The 22,770-nt window shown below is 39.7% G+C and overlaps 1 protein-coding gene and 1 long non-coding RNA gene across 23 annotated transcripts in view; one reads left to right on the top strand and one right to left on the bottom strand.

Annotated features, from left to right (window-relative positions):
• Positions 1-1,121, bottom strand: part of IL1RAPL1 (interleukin 1 receptor accessory protein like 1) — a 1,348,418-nt gene extending 1,347,297 nt beyond the window's left edge. For 3 of the 21 annotated variants that reach the window (XR_005386214.1, XR_005386215.1, XR_005386224.1), the window contains exon 1: positions 863-1,110. The gene's annotated coding sequence lies outside the window, so the exon portion shown is untranslated. Of the gene's footprint in view, positions 1-862 lie in introns of all 21 variants that reach the window. The other 18 variants (XR_005386219.1, XR_005386216.1, XR_005386208.1 and 15 more) reach the window with 14 other exon arrangements.
• LOC102155990 lies at positions 645-22,489 on the top strand. 2 transcript variants are annotated; one of them, XR_005386227.1, is made up of 3 exons: positions 645-777; positions 10,810-11,108; positions 22,299-22,489. It is a non-coding gene; the product is annotated as an uncharacterized LOC102155990 (long non-coding RNA). The 2 variants fall into 2 exon arrangements; XR_005386226.1 differs by lacking the exon at positions 645-777 and adding an exon at positions 1,036-1,423.
• The last annotated feature ends 281 nt before the right edge of the window (positions 22,490-22,770 follow it).

Raw genomic sequence — 22,770 nt, 5'->3', positions numbered from 1 at the left:
CAAGTCATAAAGAAGATAGTGTTACTGCCACCCAATGGATATTTTAGTACTAGCCAATCCACAGAACGCCACCGCTTTGCGAGTTTTAGTTTTCCGAAGACTAAAGAGGAAGGAGGGTAGCCTGGGAATCTTTCGGAAAAGACCCTGAGCCGCCTCAAATAACGGGAATCTGTCTTTCCAGGCAAAAGTGGACGGCAAACGGGGACGCTTACCCATTCCTGCGTTAGTCGCCTTAGAATCAGGGTTCCATTTCTCTAGGAAGCGGAAAGGTACCGAGAGCGATCCCTAAACTGACAAGCCGACAATAACCTCCTTTTCATCTCTTCTCTTTAAAGCACGTTTGTTACTGCGCGCGATCTCTCTCTCTCTCTCTCCCTGCGCCCCCCCCCCCCCGCCCCCGAGCCCTTCTCAGTATCACTTTAAGCCGGGTTGCTAAAGGGAGGGGGCTGCTCCGAACCTCGAGGGCCAGAGTGATAATTGTTCCTAAAGGGCAGTTTTGCAAAGTGCTTCAGCCTGTATTGATATGTAAACTGTGAGTCCTCCAGGCAGTGACCCTCCAGGCCGCTGCTCTTCCAGTTTGGGGAGGAGCAGCGTCTTCCCTAAGGGAGAGGGCTTCGGGAGAGAGGTGCCGCGGGCAGGCTCCCCGGGAGCGCGGGGGTGGGGGTGGGGGCGGGGCGCCGAGAGGAGGAGACTGAAGAGGACCCTCCTCCCCTCCATCGCGTAACGGAGTTCGCTGCAGGATTCTGAGATGGAGTCCTGACGGGGAAAAGGGACCAAGTAGGTACGGGGCAATGAGATCGGGAAATTCGCGCAGTTTAAGATCCTTGCCCTTTATACTACCTTGCGATAGTGTAATACCCACCTGGGATTCTGTTCCGCTCCAACTTGAACGGAGGCATGATCACCTGGGTGTCTTGTTAAAATGCAGATTCTGATTCAGGGAAGTCTGGAGTGAGGCCCGAGAGTCCGCATTTCCAATAAACTGGTCCTTGAGCCGTCATAATGCTGCCGGCGTGTGGACCACACTTGGACAGGCAGCGCTCTAGGGCGGCGTAAATGCTTACGAGGCGGGCACAGCGTTAGTTTCCGACGGCGGGGCGGGCAGAGCGCCTGAGGGGCTGAGAAACCCTTTGGCACTCACCACCCCTCCCTCCTCCCTCGTCGACCTTTCCCCTACACCACCTGTAGCCCCCATTCCAGGGAACGTTAACCCACCTTACAGCGCGTCCCACAAGCTTCTGTAATGTCAAGTTTAAGCGGATAAGCCCCGCATAGAACAATAAATAGGTAAAGCAGCCTGGGCCCTGGAGAACTGTGTCTCCGCTTAATCTGGAGAGTACAACACAATCGGGGATACAGCAAACGCGTGCACGTCTTCGGTGAAACGCGAGCTAAAGGAACGCAAGCCAAACTCAGGGCACAGGTGAGGCTGGCGGGGAAGTGGGAGACGAAAGGGCGGCCAACCTGTATTTTTAAGGAAGGAGCATTTTATTGAACTTTTCAATCCAAGGTGAGGGAAGATCTGGTTAGAGCGCGGGCAAGTCTGACACGGTTTCCCTGGTGGTGACTCACCCACATTAACCGCCTGCGTGCCAGTCGTTCTCGTCTGCTCCTTCCGCACATGCTCTAGTCCAGAGTACACTGAGGACCAGAGGTGAAAGGGACGTACATCCTCCTCTTCTCATAGCCGGTGATCTCTATTTTCACCGCCTACCACACTCCTCCAGCTGACCCATTTAGCTGAAGAACTAGACCTCAAGCGGACTGGGAGGGGCGCAATTAACAAATTTAATTGCTTCAAGCAAAGTTTAGAAGTAAAAGTCCTGGACCACAGGCTCAGATCCTAGATTTGAGTCTAATTTCTACTCCTAAGGAGCCATAATTTCCCGAGGGAATAACTTTAATTTCTCTTGGCCTCAGTTTCCTTGTCTGTAAACTGACAGGTTGCCAAGGTCCACCCCAGCTCCATGTGGTACAAAAACCAAGCCCTTTCTTTGCAAGGCTCCTGCCGGTTTGTTGCTCTACACAGAGCACGAGTCCTAATTATTACCTTGACATGGGCTGTGAGCAGAGATTCTCCAGATGCTTTGAAAAGTGTATTAAAGGCGCAGGTGAACATTTGACCGTTCATATCTTATTGCAAGAGATGATTTAAAATGCTTTCTCTTCAGATTCAGGAAGGGAAGTATTTGTTTGAATCTGAGGTGAAGCATTGTCTATTCCTGGATCTTACAGAGCCAACTGTGGGCCTCGCTGTTTGTTGCCATGGGATCCTCTTTGTGCGAACTGTCTTGAACTGTGTGGGAACATTTTCCTCTTGCCTCCCTTCAGTTCTCTAACTCTTCTGAAGATATGTGTCAGAACAAAATGTAGCTGCATTATTGCCAATTAAGACTTAACAGCAGCTGCAAGGTGCATCTAATTAAGGATTTTAATTACTCCACCAAATTCTCATTTGCAGATGTTTAGGGCATTAAACAATGTATTGTGACTTTTATTTTCAAATCTGACAAAAAGCTGACCTCCCTCTAAAGTGGGGAGTGGGGACTAAAAAATCCCACGTGAGTCAATGCTAGGTGTAAAAGAGTCTTTGACAAGGGAAGTAGATACCTGGGCACATTGTGTGAGGATAAATGACCTTACATTCAGATGAAAAAATTGTGCTCGTATTCATAAATATGACTTTTTTTTTTTTAGTAAAGAAAAGGCCAACAAATTTGAAAACAGTGCCAAAATTAATAATTTATTATTTGAGCAGAATCCCTGCTTGTTACAAAGTTCTCAGATGTTCTGTTTTTTTTTTTTCTTTTCCGGTATCGGGATAGTTAACAGTAAGTTTGGTGCTGCAGTGTGGGGATTGTAGGCTATAATCCAAAGCATTATGGGGTTTGTAGTAAAGACTGGCTGCAGATCAATTCCATGCTTCTAGCTTTTCTCAATTGAAGGAACTGCTGTTTTATTTTCCAATAAAAAAAGAAGAATGTCAAGATATTTTAAATAAGAAATTCATTTTAATGAAACAAAGTTGGTATTACTGGGAGTATGAAATTAGAGTTTAGCTACAATAATATTCTGACTGAGGAGATGGAGAATGCAATAACATCTCCTTTATAAGCCACAAATAACCTGAGCGAGCTATTTCCTAACATTACTACCGTATAGTCAGGGTTTCAAAAATCACTTTCATTGTTTTAGCAGTAAAAAGTGAGAAAATACCAGGTTTTGCATGTATGAGAGAGAATTGTGGACACAGGATATGAACTCAAATTCTTACTGGGTCTGCCTTTAACCATTGGTAGCCTACATTTAATTGTCCACATTTCAGTCATCCCTCAGTGATGAGAGCAGAGTTTTATTTAATCTACCTTTTCGGATGTTTTGTTATGCAAAAAATACTCGGACTATTCACAGTAGCTCCTCTTTTTAAATGAAATTAAGGCTAGAATATCTGGAAAATAGGTCTACTGTGGGATATTTCACTCTGTTTAGATTTAATTATGAAAATGTATAAATGGAGGAGTTATAATTCCGTTCATCTTTTGTATGCAGATGATCCTGTGTTGGTAAATACATAATTTATAGAGGTTTTGATTTAACTCTGTTGGTAATTTATTTCAAAAGTTCATTAAACATTTTCTGTATGAGCTAAATTCAAAGCCTAGCTCCCCAGTAATGTTCTATGAAATCAGTCCCCTTTTGTTATAAAGGCTAAAATATGTCTCTTCAAAGTCTCTTTTCTCTGTGAAAGTTCCCATTATCATGCTAAGTTATTTAGAAAGTATTTTAGACCTAAGGTTCCTTACTTTTCCCTTCTCCCCTTACAGAGGACTCCATCCACAGAAAGGCAACACTAAAGCAAACTATTATTACCGACATGAATAAATGCAGAATCAAGCACCCTTCATTTTCAGGCCTGTTGCCAGCAACATTCATTTGAACCCACCACTACATATTCTCAAATGGTGTGCAGACAAAGACTTGAGCATTCCAGCAATATTCTACCATAAAGTTCAGAGATAATAGAGAATGCTATGAAAAAGCAAACAGCAAAGGGAGAGAAAAATGCCATGCCTGCTTTTCTTTCAGATTTCTAAGTTTCAAATCATAAAAATATACAAATATATATCTTCTTGAATGTGCTTTACATTATTGTTCATGCTGTGAATATTTCTTTTATGGTCATAAAAATAAAAGCAATGCCCCAAATGAAACACTATGTACATAAGTGATGTAAATGCATCCCCGGTGGAAAGCCGGCTGGCTGCCGGTGGGAGGGTATATTTATACAGTGCCTTTCATTTGGAAGGTTCCCAAAATGATTTGCAAACTGTATATAGAGGAATTGCTCACCATGGAAATTCACCCACTTTCAGAAGGGAGTGCAGAAGTCATTCCATGCTGACAACTAGTTTAAATAAAACCACAGAACGATATTTCAGGTGGGTACAATTGTAATTGGTTCCGAGAATGTGCCCTGAAATCCCACCACGTGCCAGGCACGGTTGGAGGTCCTGAGATACTGCTGTGGGTATATCTAGGCAAGTTTGCTGCTCTCCTAAAGCTTGTCTTATTGGAATCTGATGAGAACTCAGGAGTTAAAAGCCCTATTTCTTGTGAATTTCTGATCCCTGCATATAGTTCTACTGAAACAGACCATTTGCTACTTTTTATTTGTCTATCAGGCTTCCTGATAACCAGGGCGCGTGAGCTGTGGCAGTGTATTCCACTTCAAATTGAACACACACACACACACACAAACACACTCAAAAATAGCTTCCGATATTACGGTCAAAGCAGGTAAAATGACAATAACATTTCCTGCATTGAATGATTTGGAAGAGGTAGGGCGGAATTAAAAGTCTTTTGGGTTTGGGAAATTAAATGAAATGGTATTACTATATATACATGGAAGACCGCTTCCACTGAAATGATTCAGGGCACTTCATGGTAATTAAGGCATATAAAATAGTTTAGTGAAGGAGGAGAGCAGTATGAGCTAATGTTTCAGAGCATAAAATATGGAATCAAGTACCAGTGTATCCTAAATGTACTAGACTGGTATTTTTCAGATGGAAATAGAATGGGAGAAAAGGGTAAAGCAGGCAGAGTCAAAGTTCAGCCCAGACTCCTCAGGTTGCAGTTCTGTGTGCTCACAGCCATCACCCTCTTCTCTGGGCCTTGCATTTACAGGCCAACAGTGGGAACCTCTTGAACCACTCTTGGGCCACTGGAGCTGCTTGACTTGCTCATAATGAGAGTTACAACCCTCCTCCACCTTAGCCAGTGCCTGACTGATTCAGGAGAATGAACCCCTTGCTCTGTTGACTGTAGTTCGGAGAAACTCTGAGGCATAAGTTACACTCTAGAGGTCCCCTATGCAATCAGGTCGAAACTGGGACCTTGCCTGTAATCACACCCTTGCTTGGTTTCTGGGAACCTAGGACAGAGGGTAACGAGAAATAATCATAGAGGTTGGGCAGCCCCGGTGGCGCAGCGGTTTAGTACTGCCTGCAGCCCAGGGCGTGATCCTGGAGATCCTGGATCCAGTCCCATGTCAGGCTCTCTGCATGGAGCCTGCTTCTCCCTCTACCTGTGTCTCTGCCTCTCTCTCTCTCTCTCTCTCTCTGCGTCTCTATGAATAAATAAATAAAATCTTAAAAAAAAATCATAGAGGTCCCATCTCTAGTTTTATTTATTTATTTATTTATTTATTTATTTATTTATTTATTTATTTATGAGAGAGAGAGGGAGAGAGATAGAGAGCAAGCAGGGGGAGGGGCAGAGGAAGAAGGAGAAGCAGATTCCCCGCTGAGCAGGGAGCTGGATGCAGGCTCCATCCCAGGACCCCAAAATCATGACCAGACCTGAAGGCAGACATTTAACCGCTTAACCCACTGAGCCACCCAGGCGCCCCAGCCCCTTCTCTAGCTTTTATTTATTTTTATTTTATTTTTTTATTTTTTTAAGTTTAAATTCAATTTGCCAACTTATAGAATAACACCCAGTGCTCATCCCATCAAGTGCCCTCTAGCTTTTAAATAGTCAACCTGCAAAAGTGGAAACAGATAATCTGTTCTCTATTTTTCTATGTCATACCACCTGCCAGACAGCAACGGGTGTTGGGGCTGTAGGGATAACTGAGACACAATGTCTGTCCTTAAGGACCTCAAGTCAACAACACATGTGATATACATGTGCTGAGTATTAGAGGAGGATCTGAATCAACCTCAAAGAGTCAGGCAAGATCAAACAGGGTAGGTGTCATTTCAGTGACCTTGAGGGATGAGCAAAGTAAAAATCAGAAAATGAATGAAGATTGGGAATGAAGAGTAACATCTGAGTAGACCATTTTTCTTCTACCTGGAAGGAAATAGCATTGGTCCTAGTAGTAGAAATCAAAGGTGTTTAAAATCATAGAATCTGTTTTTGAGGGGGGCTCTAGAGGATAATCTTGAATAATTTCTTTATTTTAGTCAGAGGAAATTGAGTCTCACACGGCCAAATGACATAGTTATTTAAACTCACAAAACTAGGAAGTGGTAGGAGTTCTCTTCTGGCATGACTCAGCCATATTGCCTGTCAGGCTTTTCTTTAAAAAGATAAATTGAGGACATAATAGAGATATCCAATATAACAAAATCTGGTTTGAGTCCTGACCTATCACTTCCTGGTCTTGAGAAAATTCTTTGCCTTCTCTGAGTCTCAATGTTCTGTAACAAGTGAAATTAATATGGTAACCTTCTCCTGGGGCTCTTGTAGCATGTGTACCTAGTACGGTGCCTAGGACATAGTATGCATTTGAGAGAAGCATGCTTTGTTTCATTTCACCTTCTTTAATTTGTTTTCTTTTCTTTCCCAGAGAATATTATGGTGGTGTAAATGGAGACAAGGATGTTTTTATCTTTGTTCCATTCTTTTTTTTTTTAAGTTTATTTAAATAGTCTTTACACCTGGCAGAGGCTCGAACTCATGACCCTAAGATCAAGAGTCACATGCTCTTCTGACTGAGCCAGCCAGGTGTTCCCTGACGTTTTTATTTTTGTTAGTGTTTTGTTTTTATTACATTAGCTATAGAGTTGAAGGGAATGAGCCCTTCACATAAGATTGCTCACTTGCATTTATTTTTTTCTTTTTAATAAACTGGTGTTGTTTTTGATTAGGACTAGCCCTGTCTCTGACTAGAATATGGGAGTATTATTTATAGATTGTCTCAGGACAAGTTCAGCTTTGTTAATTCCAAGCCAAGTAGGTGATTCTGGGTCTTCTAATGAGCTAGTTATAATAATAATGAACATAATACTGAAACACATTTGCCAATTGAGGAAGTCTGCTTTACACACATTGTGTCAGAGGATATATAAATGGTAAACAAATGTATAAAAAGGTAACAGACTTCATTAGACATAATGCTGATGTAAATTCAAACCACAGTGCAATACCATGATGCATTCACCAGAATGCTCAAAATGAAATAATGGACAATAGATAGTGTGGGCAAAGAGTTGGAGGAGCTACAACCTTGTATCTATTCATGGTGAAAGTAAAAACAGCTTCAACAACCATGGAAAACTCTTCAGCCTGCTGAGTCTAAACATACGTATAACTGATGACGCCATCAATTCTATACCCAACAGAAATGTATACACCTGTTTACGAAAAACATACACTAGAGAGTTCACAGCAGCTTTACGGAAAAAAAAAAGGAAATCCAAATTAGAGACTGCTGGAATGCGTAGAATGGGTGAAAAAAAAAAAACAAAAACAGTAGAATGCGTGGATACATTGTGGTATAGTCATACTGCAGGCTACCATATAGGGATGAGAACTAACAATCTATGGCTTTTTGCAAAAGTTTATTTGAATCTCAGGAATATAATATTGAGTAAAAGAAGGCAGACACAAAAGAGTACATCCCGTAAGGTTGCATTTATAGAAAGGACAAAATTAATCTAATCTACAATGTACCAAGGGAAGCATTGGGAGTTCTAGTAATGTTCTGGGGTTTTTTTTTTTTGGATCCCAATGTTGGTTATTTGGATGTATTTATACTGTGAAAATTCATTGAGCTGTGTGCATATATGTGGACTTTTGTGTATACTTCATATTTCATTAACAATTGTTTTAGAAGTTTATTTTAAAACCAGAAAAAAGAAAAAGCTTAACTCCCACACCAGTGGTGCATTATTAAAAATAATCAATAAAATTAATGAACTGTTGGCAGATATTTGCAAAAGCTAAATATTTTATCATATTAAAACATGAGGGGGTATTCCTGCAAAATGGATATGAAAAAGCAACGTTTGTTTGTTTTAAAAGATGTTTTCAGGAAATAAATGGGGTTCTCTTTTTGAAACACAATTAATTTAGTATAATTTAACATATAATAGGAACTAGATAATTAAGATAATCATGCCTTTGACTTTTTAGTGTCAATCAAAGCTTTGTTTAATTCTTTTGTGAAATGATAATAGCTAGCATTTATTCAGTACTTATTATGTGCCAGGCACCTTTAGAGGCATTTTATGAGTGCTAATTCACTTAATCTTCAAAAGAAATGGGTTACTTTTGTCCTGGCCAGTATACAGATGAGGAAACCAAGGCACAGAGACTTTTAATGGTTTGCTTAGTATCTCAGAGTGGCAAAGTTGGAAATTGTACTTCCTCTCAATCACTACTCTTACCTGCCACTTGTAACATTTGATTATTTCCTCTATGCCACATTTAGCTAAAATTATCACTTTCATGTTTGGCTTGCATGTTGCCTTTATTGGCTTAATATTCCTAATAATGGCCATCGTCTTTTTAAAAAGATTTTATTTATTTGTTCATGAAAGACAGAGAGAGAGAGAGAGGCAGAGACACAGGCAGAGGGAGAAGCAGGCTCCATGCAGGGAACTTGACGTGGGACTGAATCCCAGGACTCCAGGATCACGCCCTGGGCTGAAGGCAGGCACTCAACTGCTGAGCCACCCAGGGATCCCAATAATGGCCATCTGTAAACTAAAGAGTAGCAGTTCAGCAAAAAGTTTGAGTGCAATTTTCCCCAGCAGAGTATGTTATTCTTGGCTCTGTACATCGCTCCAGTGTTTATCTTTTTCCCACAGGAGATCTAAAGGAATTATTATGTTTCTTTTAAATGAAGAGAAAAGTGATGAAATTATACCTTTCAAGGAAAAATGTTAATATTTCAACTTTTTGAACACTTAAGAATAGTACGATGAAGGATGTGTTAACATTATGTAAATACCTGTATGGCCTTCTGAACTAATTTTTAAACTGAGAAAAACAACTCTTTAAGTAAATCATACAGGAGACTAGAAAGATATCATAGATGCTGTTAATAACTAGATGCCCATACTCAGTTTGTGTTAGTGTCTTTGTGTGGTGTGTACATGTTTAGCAGATACTAGAAGGATCTTAAAACATACTAGAATAGTTAATAGTACAGCTGGTACTAGATGGGGATTATTGCATGCATAGCACAACATAGGCAATAACGTAAAAATGGAATATTAAATATCATTATTGTAAAATCTCTTGTGACAGAGACAATGCTATGTGTTCACCAAACATTTATGTCCTTCCTACATACTTAAAAACACTATATTTCCTAGTCTTTTTGCATCTAGGTGCAGCCACAATGGATTGTGGGCAGACGTGTTGCACGCATCTTCCAGAATTGACCGCTAAAAATTCCAGAGTGGTCCTCTTCCCTCTGTCTTTGTTATCATGTATGCTTTCTTCATATGCATGTCTTGAGGGAGAGGGCTTCAAGATGGTGGAATCTTATGAAGGAAGGATCCAAGCTCCCTAGTCATTGCTAAGGAAGGATCCCAGTCATTGCTAGGAGGGGAGTGGCATAACCAGGAGTATCAGCCTTGGGTTCTGTGTGAATAAGAAGCAAGCTTTCTGGACGCCTGGGCAGCTCAGCGGTTGAGCATCTGCCTTTGGCTCAGGGCTCAGGGCATGATCCCTGTCCAGGGATCGAGTCCCACGTCGGGCTCCATGCGGGGAGCCTGCTTCTCTCTCTCTCTCTCTCTCTCTTTCTGTCTCTCATGAATAAATAAATAAAATCTTAAAAGAAGAAGAAGCAAGCTTTCATTGTACACTACAGAGCTTTCGGGTTCATTCATTAGTAGCTTAGTCGACCCTGATCTATAGCCTCTGACTCACTCAAAGGCAAGAAAAAAATGCTTTTCTTCTTTTTTTCCCTCTGTCTTCATTCTTTTTTGAATCTCAGGTGTACAAAATTGTATTGTTCATGATTCTTGGTTAATAGCCATTCTTATTGATTTTTGTGTAGCCCAGTTTCACTTCTGTACTTATTTGGTTAGTTCTCTCTCATGAGGTTATACATGCTTGACAAAGCACCATCTGAAACAAAGGTAAGCAACTTGATAATCACGTATATTGAACATATGGTATGGCACCCCTGTCAACCTATCCATCTGCCTCCCCCACTTAAGTAAACCATCATCCTGAATCCCATGTGCATTTTTCCTTTGACTTTTTTGTCATATAGTTTTATTGCATCTATAGGTATTCCTAAAGAATATGGATTTTACATTTCAATAGTTTTAATTTTATGGAAGGATATTCATTCCAGTTCTGGATACATGTAAAGAGGATACCTTACCCTTGCTCTTCCACTGAATACAACATTAAAACCTGGACAGAATGTGTAGAACAGCTACTTGAAAACCCGGAAAAGGAAACAGTTGTAGGCAGTTCAGGAATGAAGACCAGAATGTGAAGTACAACTGAATTTGTATTGAGTTTATCAAGCTTTCCCCCTTTGGTATCTCCCAGACTGAGGTCAACACAACCAGAACACGGCAAAGAGCCCGGAGATGGAGCTTCAGGAGAAGCCCTCTGCCTCTGGCTACAAGACTGGGAAAAGGAACCGATGGCCTTTGAAAATCTGCCCCCAGTACTCTGCAACTTTTCTCTCCCTTTCTCCATTCTATCCTGGCCTAGTCTCCGATTAACCTAGTGGTGGTGGCGTGGTGGTAGTTGCAGTGGCAGCTGCAGTTAACTGGAACCAGCAAGACTTGAAAACTCGGAAAGTGGAAATCTTCTCTGTTCTATGGAGTTGCAGTTCCAAGAGGGTAAGACAAAGCACTGTTTTTTGGTTTGGTTTGATTTTCACTCTGTCCTCTAGCCACCCATGCCAGGCCATGGTCTAATCACTAAAGTCCACAGAAGAGCATACTGGTGCTGGGTAATTAAAGCCCCAGGTTTCTGGGCAGAGAAACAAAAACAGTGAGGACAGAGAACAGAAAAGTACCAGGAAGATTGCAAGGAGCAGGAATTCAGGAGAAAGAGCCCATAAAGTTGCTTATGAACTCTAGGGCTCACCCTGGAGTTACACATATGAGGCCGGGATTCTTTTTTTTTTTTGAGGCCTGGATTCTAACTAGTATTTTCTCTCTCTGGATTGTATCTTCTATTGCAATCATCATATATTTTGTTGACCTTCTAATTGTACTTTTGTCCTTTATTTTTATCTGTTATTCTTTTTTCTTTAAATCAGATTTAATTGTTCCAGTTTTGTAATATAATTGACACATAAACTGTGTAAGTTAAAGGTTTATTGACTTGATACATGTATATATTGCACACTGATCACCACTATGGCATTAGCAAGCCTCTCCACCCTGTCACATAATTTTCTTTTCTTTTCTATATATTACTGATAATTTATTAATCTTGTAACTGGAGGTTTGTACCCTTTGACCAATATCTCATCATTTCCCCCACCCCTAACCCCTGGTAACCACCCCTCTAACTCTCTGTTTCTCTGCGTTTGGCTTTTTTAGACTCCAAATATAAATGAGATCATACAGTAATTGTCTTTCTCTGTCTGACTTGTTGTACTTAGCATAAAGCCCTCAAGGGCCATCCATATTGTCTCCATGAGCAGAATTTCCTTGTTTCTTATGGCTGAATAATATTCCATTGTAACCACAGACCACATCTTCTTTATTTTTCATCCGTTGACAGACACTTAGATTGTTTCCATATCTTGGCTATTCTAATAATGCTGCAGGTAACCTGGGAGTGCAGATATCTCTTTGAGATCCTGTTTTCTGTTATCTATTGTCTTCTACTTTCTTTGCATTTATTCTACCAATCTAACATCTTAAGATAGATACATAAATCATTAACTTTAAGGCTTTTTTCTTGTTTATATTAGTGTTTGAAGCTATAAGTCTTCCTTAAAGCATTTCTATCATAACTCATAAATTCTGATATGTGGTGTTTCTCTGGCATTCGTTTTTTTTTTAATTTTCAAATTTCACTGATTTTTTCTTTAAGAGTTATTTAGTCATGTGTGTATTTTAAATTTCCATATCTGTTCAGAGATACTTTCAATTTTAAAATTATCTAACATAATTGTATTATTGTTAGATATTATGAGATGTGAAACTTTTTGAGGATTTCTTTATATGACCAACTTTTTATACATATTCCACATATACAAATGAAAATTGTATATTCCCTAAATGACACAGAAATAACTATATGAGTTTCTCTGTCTCTGTCTCTATATATCTCCATTAAATTAATTTTGTTGGGATCCCTGGGTGGCGCAGCGGTTTAGCGCCTGCCTTTGGCCCAGGGCGCGATCCTGGAGACCCGGGATCGAATCCCACATCGGGCTCCCGGTGCATGGAGCCTGCTTCTCCCTCTGCCTGTGTCTCTGCCTCTCTCTCTCTCTCTCTGTATGACTATCATAAATAAATAAAAATTAAAAAAAAAATTAATTTTGTTATCTGTATTACTTTTTTTATATTATTGCTGAGTTGTTTATTGTGTAACCTGTGAGTAATCAAGAGAGGTGTGTTCAAATTTTCCACTTAATAGCAAGTTTATTAATACAGTAGTATCAATTTTTAAAATATGTATATATTTCAAGCCTATTTTATTGATGTACACATGCTTAAAATTATTATACTTCCTTGGTGGATTGAACATTTCTGTTGTGGCATGACTCTCTTCAGTCCTGACATTTTTTTTATTTGTCTTAAAGTTTATTTTATTTAGTATGATGTAGCTATCAATATTGTTTTGATTGAGGTTTTCCTGATAAGTCTTGTTTCCCCATTCTTTTACTTTCAACTTTTGCATCTCCTAATGCTTTAAATGTTTCTCACATAAATCCTTTAAATTTAAATCTGGGCTTTTTACCTAATTTATTCATCTGTATCTTGGAATTGATAGTTTTCTTCTATTTATACTTATTGTAATTATTGATATCTTTGTTATTATTGCTACCATTTAGTTTATTTCAATATGCCCCTCTTTTCCTACATTTCTTTTTACTCTGGTCTTATTTTCTTAATTGAAGCTGTGTCTCACCCTGAATAAAGCAAGGGTTCTCGCCTTCTTGTTTTCCACTCCTTCCAGCACCCACCTTGTTGATCAAACCTACTCCCTAGCTTTTACTCAAAACATGGTCTAAGGGGCATCCCAGGTGGCTCAGCGGTTTAGTGCTGCGGTCAGCCCAGGGCCTGATCCTGGGGATCCAGGATTGAGTCACACGTCGGGCTCCCTGCATGTAACCTGCATCTCCCTCTGCCTGTGTCTCTGCCTCTCTCTTTCTCTGTTTCTCTGTGTGTCTCATGAACAAATAAATAAAAATCTAAAAAAAAAAAAGAAAAAAAAAAAAGCATGGTCTGAGGACTAGCAGCATTAGAACGCCTGGGAACTTACCAGAATTATAGAATTTAGGGCCCCATTGCAGACCTGTTGAATCAGAATTCACAGGTAAACTAGAGCTGTAAGTGTTCATAATGTATGATAAACTTGGTTACTAAACTAGAGTTAAAGTAATTGGCTATTATGGATTTATTTTCCTTTTTTTATCTTTATTATTTAAACAACACCATTACTAAGATATTTATTTGATAACCTTTACTTCATTTATCTCCAGACTTTTCTTTCCTTTCCTTTTAAGCACTTACCTAAAAGTGTTTTAAATGAGTCTTTGTGTGGCAAAGCTTTTGAAATATTGTATGCCTGAGAATATTTTTATCATGTACTGTTATTTAAATGACATTTTGTTGGATATAAAATACTATGTTCAAAGTAATTTTCCTTCAATTCTTTGAAAACACCCATTTGCATCCAGTGTTGTTGAAAAATCTGACATCAATCTGATTCTTCCTCCTTTGTATGGCGTCTGCTCTTTTTTTCTGTGTTTAGAATTTTGTCTTTGTATTTTTTAAATTTCACTATAATATGTCCAGATGTGGTTTTTAAAAAAGATTCTCCTCTTCTGTGGCACTTTCTGGGCCCTTTCAATCTGAAGTCTTTGAAAATCATTAATTCATTCTCCTTATGTCTTCAAAGATTTTTCTCCTCTTCATTTCTTTCTTTCTCTGACTCCTGTTATTCTGGGTGTTAGCACTTTTGTGTCCCATCTTTCATTTCTTTTGACTCACCGTTATAGTCTCCTTTCCTCTCCTTCTAACTTCTGGAGGATTTCGTCAATCTGGCCTTCACATTTGTCATATTATTCTTCTATTTAGTATTCTGCTCTTCATACCTCTGTTTCAACCATTTTTTTATTTTAAACATGATATTTTTCAGAAAATTAAAAATTCTTGCTTTACTCATTCTAGTACTTTGTGCTTCTGCTGGAATCTGGAATCCAAGGTATGTTTTCCTTTTGAACTTACTGTGGTGCACAGAACATCTTGTTATTTTGGCTTGTGACAGTGCCCTCCCCCTAGGCCCTTCCAGGATACTGACTGCCCTGTTAGGCAATACATCAGGAGAAGGCCAGCACCCAATTCAGCACCCAATTCAGCCTCAGGATGTGTTGTGGAAAGAAATGGATTAGCCCTGAGGTGGCTAGTAACAGGTATCCCACAACCATAGCAGAGGCTCCCTCAGGTCCTATCCTTTCTACCCTTGCAGGAAAAGGTGACATTAGGAGACATTCCTGAGACTGTAAACTCCCAGCTTGGGTATTAAGACAGGGAGGGGTGGAAAAATGAACACCAAGAAGTTCAGCTCTCTCATCTTCATTTTCTCAGTGCACAAGGCTTCCGAGCAGCCTTGATTTTATTCCTGTGGACACTGAGAACTGCAAAAACTTTCAATAGAAATGACCCCATCTCAAGCCTTGCATTAAGAGACTTGGCTGAGGGGCACCTAAGCAGCTCAGAGGTTGAGTGTCTGCCTTCAGCTCGGGTTGTGATCCCAGGGTCCTGGGATGGAGTATCTCATCAGGCTCCCCATAGGGAGCCTTCCTCTCCCTCTGCCTATGTCTCTGCCTCTCTCTGTGTGTCTCTCATGAATAAATAAATACAATCTTTTTTTTTTTTTTTTTTTTTTTTTAAAAAAGGACTTGACTGAACTTTAGCATAGCTTCTAGCAGTCCATGGCCACATCCCTGGGACAACCTGGTCTCCCTCCTCCCGCCCCCTTCTTATTTGGAAAAGCTCAAGGCTGCCAAGAGAATTGACCATTTGTTCTAGCCAACACAGATGATAGGCCCCCTGACTTTTGGAATGCGTTTGCTAAAAAAGAAAGAAAGAAAGAAAGAAAGAAGAAAGAAAGAAAGAAAGAAAGAAAGAAAGAAAGAAAGAAAGAAAGAAAGAAAGAAAGAAAAAGAAAGAAAGAAAGAGAGAAGAAAGAGAAAGAGAGAAAGAGAGAAAGAAAGAGAAAGAGAGAAAGAAAAAAAAGAAAAAAGCGGAATGCCTGGGTGGCTCAGCAGTTGGGCACCAGCCTTTGGCCCAGGGTGTGATCCTGGAGGCCCCGGGAGGCCTGTGTCTCTGCCTCTTTTAAAGATTTTATTTATTTATTTATTCGAGAGAGAGAGAGAGAGAGAGAGAGAGAGAAGAGAGAGAGAGGCAGAGACACAGGCAGGGGGAGAAGCAGGCTCCATGCAGGGAGCCCAACGTGGGACTCAATCCCGGGGCCTTGAGGATCGTACCCTGGGCCAAAGGCTGGTGCCCAACTGCTGAGCCACCTGGGCTGCCCAAAATAAAAATAAATTTTAAAAAGCATATAATTATAAATCTTTCTCTGTCCCTTTGAGATATATATGTATCTACTAGAACTCTGGAGTGTCTTTCCCAAGGAACTAAAAGCCATTCCTTTGCAATGTAGTCATCAGGCAGGATAGAGCCTTGTCTCAGTTTCTGTGGGAATGTAGAAGCCAAACTTAGATAAATGCCAGTGGTGAACTAGTTACTTTTACATTGACCAACCTTCCTCCCTGTCTTTTGTGATCTTTCTCTTCCCAGGTTGCTCGATCGACCCCCTCCCTGTTTCCACATTCCTCCTTTGCAACAGCTGCTCTCTTCTGAGCAAATCACAACTGAGCTCAGCTCTTCTCCCTATTGCAATAGTTACAGAATAAAATCCGTTTTGACTGGTTTAACTAATTCAGGTTTTGTTTACCTTTGATTACACTTCAACCCAAGTTCTGAATTGCTAAACATGTAGAGAAAACACAAGACAAATGCAAAGAAGAATCCAGAGTAGTATTCCTTAAGCACTACCAGCCCCCATATGTCATCATGTAAGAAGTCTGGTAACTTCCAGCCCCAGGCCAAACCCCAAATCCCTGTGCTTACACATCAATTGGAAAAGCCTACTCCCCAGTCTATCATCACAAGGGGTTCTCACACTTTTCTTCTCTTTTTGATGATTTCCCCTTAAGTTTCTTCCCCAGGGTAACTCTTTGAGGAACCAGCAGGAGGGCCCCTTCAGCATCTTGCTAGAAACAGAAACTGGATGAAAAGAAAAACTTTTACCTGTCCCTCTTCTCTCTCAAGTCCCAGGCTGTCAATACTTTCTTTGCTCTGTTTCCTTCAGATCATTCTTTTTTGTGTGTGTGTAAAAACCCCCGTTAGGGAGGAAAAATTTTGCTCTACCCTTCAAGATTCTTTTAACTGGTCTAAGAATTAAATTGACATGAGACCTGTAAACAGGAGGAAATAAAATTTATTACATACATATGGGGAATCCACATAGATATGAGATTACAAAGATAGGCAAAATGAGGTTTATGCGTCATCTCAAACTAGGGAGAAGGGGGTAGGGGTCTGGGACTCCAAAGGAAAAGAAAGCTATTCACAGGGAGAAGAATGAGTGTTTGGTAAACCAATGTTGGCTGGGCCATACAGAAATAATGGGACATAGAAAGGAATTTTAACCCACAGCCTTTGCTAAAATCCTGTCTACCATACTTAGCTCATATTATACTGTAGTTATCTGTAATGATAGTTCCCTTCCTGGAGCAGGTCCTCTATCTAAATTCCTTTTAGGCAGTTAATGGGGAGGTCAGAGTTCTTCCTGAGTCTTTTGGGTCTTGATTATTTTTAGCTTGAAACAACCTGTGTGCCAAAGCGGCACATCTTGAGGCTATTCATTCTGACCCCTACACTCCAATCTTAATTCTCTTAACTTCTTTTGTAGATTGAGGTTTAACTGACATATAACATATTAGTTTCAGATATATAACATATGATTCTATATTTGTATATATTGTGAGATGATCACCATAATAAGTCTAGTAACATCTGTTACAAATATAGTTACAAATTTTTTCCTTGTGTTGAGAGCATTTAAGATCTATTCTCAGGCAGCCCAGGTGGCTCAGCGGTTTAGTGCCGCCTTCAGCCCAGGGCGTGATCCTGGAGACCGAGGATCAAGTCCCAAGTCAGGCTCCCTGCATGGAGCCTGCTTCTCCCTCTGCCTGTGTCTTTGCCTCTTTCTTACTCTCTCTCTCTCTCTGTGTGTCTCTCATGAATAAATAAATAAAATCTTAAAAAAAAGAATTAAAAAAATATATTCTCTTAGCAACTTCCATATATGCAATACAGTATTATTAGCTATAGTCACCATGCTGTACATTACAGCCCCATGTCATATTTATTTTACAACTGGAAGTTTATACCTTTTGAAAAGATAAATCATTAGTGGAAACTGAATTTATGACTCCATCAAATTTGTAGGAGAAATTCTTCTTCTATCCCAGAGCAAACCTCATCCCATCATTCTTCCAAATGCAATTCTGTAGCTTGCTTTAAAAAATCTGACTTTTTTCCTGGCCTATAAAAATTTGCAGCCCATGCAAATGATTATTGCCCCCACTTCTAGTCAAGTAAGAGGAAACATATATTTCTGACCTCCTTCCCTTTTGACTACCAACCAATCTCTCTTACCCTTGTTATTTGTCACATAGGCCTCAGACAATTATTCCAGGTAAAGAAGTTCTTGCAACAAACCAAGTGTCTAAAACATTGCTGTTCTAAGGCTGGCCCAGAGATGGGCAGGATTGGCATCAACTGGAAGTTTGATAGAAAAGCAGAACTCAGGTCTTCCCAGACCAACTGTACCAGAATCTGCGTGTTGGAGAAGCACTCCATAGGCCTCTGTAACTGGGGGCTAGACAAATCACTTTGGCTTAAGGAAGACAGTCTGGTAATCTACAACTTATGTTTTCAAACAATTTTCTCAAGGTAAACTGCCTCCAACAATGAGAGCAGCAGTCCCTTCCTTCCAATTAGAAAAAGAACTACCTCTTTATAATATATTTTGTGTTACTAATAGGTTAAACATTTCCTCAAATTTCTACTGGTAATGGAATCTATTTTTAACTTAATGACTTTATGAGGCATTTGATTATCATGTATTATTTGTGAATACCGTCTATATTAATTCTAACCATTTTATTTAAATCAGCACTACAATATTAACAAGAACTGCTCCCATTTTAACATAATTTCAAGCAGAGATAGTTGTTTAATTGGGAATAATGAAGTTTGTTTTGCTTTTTTTTCCTACTTATTGTGTAAGTTTGCAAAGCCCAGTGATTTTTCAAAAATTTGAAATTGTGTTTATCATAAAAATTAGAATTTACTGAAAGTTCCTGTAACCTGGTTGTGCACTTTTAACATAAAGTTAACTCTAAAGTCAAATTGTTTATTTTTGGTTTTATGTAAAAAAAAATGTGTTTGCACCAACTGTTTGCTTTTTCCCCTATTACATGGAAGCAGCCAGTAGTTGCTTAGTAAAAGAAAGCACAGCAGAATAGCAGAGCTAAAATCATGGGGCTAATTGACAAATGTAAGGGTGTAAGCATAGAGGAACAGTAGAGACAGGACAGGGGAAGAAGGCAAGTAGGATGAAAATCAGAAGAATCAGCCATCAGAAAATGGCTGAGTCGGAAATAAAGGCAAAGGGACAACAATTCTGATTAAGAGACATTGACATGATGAATGATCTTCCTACAAACTCCCCTTTCACTTGAGTGGGAGAAGTATGTCCAGTTGATACACACTTGTTCTCTTTTTACAACACCCTACTGGGACAGACAGTATTCATGCTCGGCTGTGGTAATATGGCCACAGGGACAAATTCTGTCTTGAGATAAAGGATCCAAGTCTCAAACCTTCAGATTTCATAGCTACACATGCTTAATTAAGAACTGCATAAGTATATATTGTATTCTTTTCAGATATATGGAGGTAATTTTGTCCTGTGTGTGCTATATAGTCTTTTGAGGCTTGGTTTACTCTGTGTGATTCTCATAAAATGTTCAGAATGAAAAGGAACTATATTTTTGTGGTTAAGAGCATAAGGTCTGGAGTGAGTCTTCCTAGGAATAAATATCAGCTGTGGTTTGTGCCACTGTATGACTCTGTGCCTCAGTTTCCTCCTTTGCAAAATGGACATAGGGAGAAACCTTCCTCTTTGAGTTTGACTTTTTTAGATTTCACATATAAATGAGATCCTATAGTATTTGCCTTTCTACATCTGGCTTATTTTACTACATATAGCATCCCCCAGGTTCATCCGTGTTGCTGCACATGGCAAGATTGCCTTCTTTATAATCATTGAATAATGTTCTGTGATATATATACCACATTTTCTTTTTTATTTTATACCACATTTTCTTTACCCATCTTCTATCAGTGGACACTTAGGTTGTTGCCATATGGTGGCTGTTGTGAAAACGCTGTAGTGAACATGGGGGTACATTTCTCTTCAAGATACTGATTTTACTTCATTTGGATGAATACTCAGAAGTGAAATTGCTGGATCATATGGTAGTTCCACTTTTACGTTTTTGAGGAACCTCTATGCTGTTTTTTTTTTTTTTATTGGTGTTCAATTTACTAACATACAGAATAACCCCCAGTGCCTGTCACCCACTCACTCCCACCCCCCGCCCTCCTCCCCTTCTACCACCCCTAGTTCGTTTCCCAGAGTTAGCAGTCTTTACGTTCTGTCTCCCTTTCTGATATTTCCCACACATTTCTTCTCCCTTCCCTTATATTCCCTTTCACTATTATTTATATTCCCCAAATGAATGAGAACATATAATGTTTGTCCTTCTCCGACTGACTTACTTCACTCAGCATAGTACCCTCCAGTTCCATCCACGTTGAAGCAAATGGTGGGTATTTGTCATTTCTAATAGCTGAGTAATATTCCATTGTATACATAAACCACATCTTCTTTATCCATTCATCTTTCGTTGGACACCGAGGCTCCTTCCACAGTTTGGCTATCGTGGCCATTGCTGCTATAAACATCGGGGTGCAGGTGTCCCGGCGTTTCACTGCATCTGTATCTTTGGGGTAAATCCCCAATAGTGCAATTGCTGGGTCGTAGGGCAGGTCTATTTTTAACTCTTTGAGGAACCTCCACACAGTTTTCCAGAGTGGCTGCACCAGTTCACATTCCCACCAACAGTGTATGAGGGTTCCCTTTTCTCCGCATCCTCTCCAACATTTGTTGTTTCCTGCCTTGTTAATTTTCCCCATTCTCACTGGTGTGAGGTGGGATCTCATTGTGGTTTTGATTTGTATTTCCCTGATGGCAAGTGATGTGGAGCATTTTCTCATGTGCTTGTTGGCCATGTCTATGTCTTCCTCTGTGAGATTTCTCTTCATGTCTTTTGCCCATTTCATGATTGGATTGTTTGTCTCTATGCTGTTTTGTATAGCGGCTGCCCCAGTGTGCATTCCCAACAGCGTACGAGAGTTCTTTCTTATGCACACCTTTGTCAACATGCTTTATGTCTTGTCTTTTTCATACTAAGCATCCTAACAGGTGTGAGGTAATATCTCATTGTGGTTTTGATTTGCATTCCTCCAATAATTTGGTGACTATAGTTAATAATATTGTATTATATGCCTGAAATTAGCTGAGAAAGTAGATCTTAACTGTTCTCATCACACACAAGAAAAGGCAACTATGTAAAGCAATGAATGTGTTAATTAGCTTGACCATGGTTATCATTTCACAATGCATACATATACTGAATCATCACATTGCACACCTTAAAATACACAATTTTTTAAATTTGTCATGTGTACCTCAGCAAAGCTGGGAGAATAAAAAGAAGAAAAACCTGTTTCACTGAGTTGATGGGAGGATTAAATGTAAAGCATTTAGCACAGTGCCTGGCATGAATTCCAGCACATAGTAAATGTTAAATATTCAAAACAAACTTTAAAATGTGCATATTTGCTTGTAAATACAAAAGTTCTCCCTGATGAATACAGGAGAGTGATGAGGTTGGTTGCATGGAGGAGAGAAGCTAGGTGGCTAGGGGAAGGATGCAAGAGGGAGATATTTCACACTGTATGGTCTTTTATATCTTTGGAATTTTAAACCATGTAAATGTAGTGCACATGCAGTGAAGCGTTAAATAAATAAATAAAGTAAAAGTAAAAGGCATTCTGCTTCACTTCAGCCTTTCTATCTACAGCTTTAGAAAGCTTATGCTTACAGATTTCTTATAGCATTTTGTTAAGAATTGGTGACAGCTGGTGGTAAACCCATTAGCAAATGTTTATCAGGAGCCTGGTAGGTTCCAGGCACGTTGTTAATAAGGTGTGGTCCTCTCTCTCAAGGACCATGCAGTCCACTTATAAAGATAACTCAATTGGGCCAATCAAAAGAGTTTACTTTAGAACTAAACTGTGAAGAGCATGCCCATGTACTTAAGTGTTCAGGAATTGCAGAGGACTGGCATGCAGAGAGCATCCTGGGGGTAGGGACTAGGGCTTAAGCAGAGCACTGAAGAAGGGGTAGATGGTGGTGGTGGTGGTGGAAGGAGAGCATTTTCTAATGAGCAAAAGGGAATAGCACAGTAGAAGGCCAATGCAATGTAACCTCAAGTTACTAGGTGAAGCTTCCTTCCAAATCAGTTTTCCTGATTAAAAATAATAATAAGGAAAAGGAGAAAAAGCAGATAAAATGTTAGGTTCTAGATATTATTAGTCATCTTTTGCTCATCATCTTTACTCTCTTTGTTCCCCCAGGATCCATGCACAATACCTGGAAGTGGAGTCACCATGTTGCTACTCTTAGGACCAGATACATGCTGTGGAAGTGGAGCTGGAAGCTCAAAGAAGCCTCACTGCTTTATTTCCTTGAGCAACTGCACCCTTTCTGGATTGCTTCTCTTCAAACATCTTGTCATATGAAATAAATAAAATCTCATTTCATCACACCATTATAGGCTGGTTTCTGTTACATGCAGTGAAACACTATCCAAACTGTAGGGCTATTTTTTTTTCATAAATGTTGCATCCAGAAACTTAGTTTTCCAAGTTCTTTCCATATAGGGTCACCAGATAAAATATGGGACATGGAGTTAAATTTCAATTTCAGATAAACAATGAATAGCTTCTATAGTGTAAGTATGTCTCACGTAATACACTTACAACTAAACAATGATGCATTGCTTATGTGAAATTAAAATGTAACTGGACATCCTCTACTTTAGTTTGC

Source organism: Canis lupus, chromosome X (assembly GCF_011100685.1).
Source record: "Canis lupus familiaris isolate Mischka breed German Shepherd chromosome X, alternate assembly UU_Cfam_GSD_1.0, whole genome shotgun sequence".
Lineage (NCBI taxonomy): Eukaryota > Metazoa > Chordata > Mammalia > Carnivora > Canidae > Canis > Canis lupus.
This window is presented reverse-complemented; position numbering and strand designations above follow the sequence as displayed.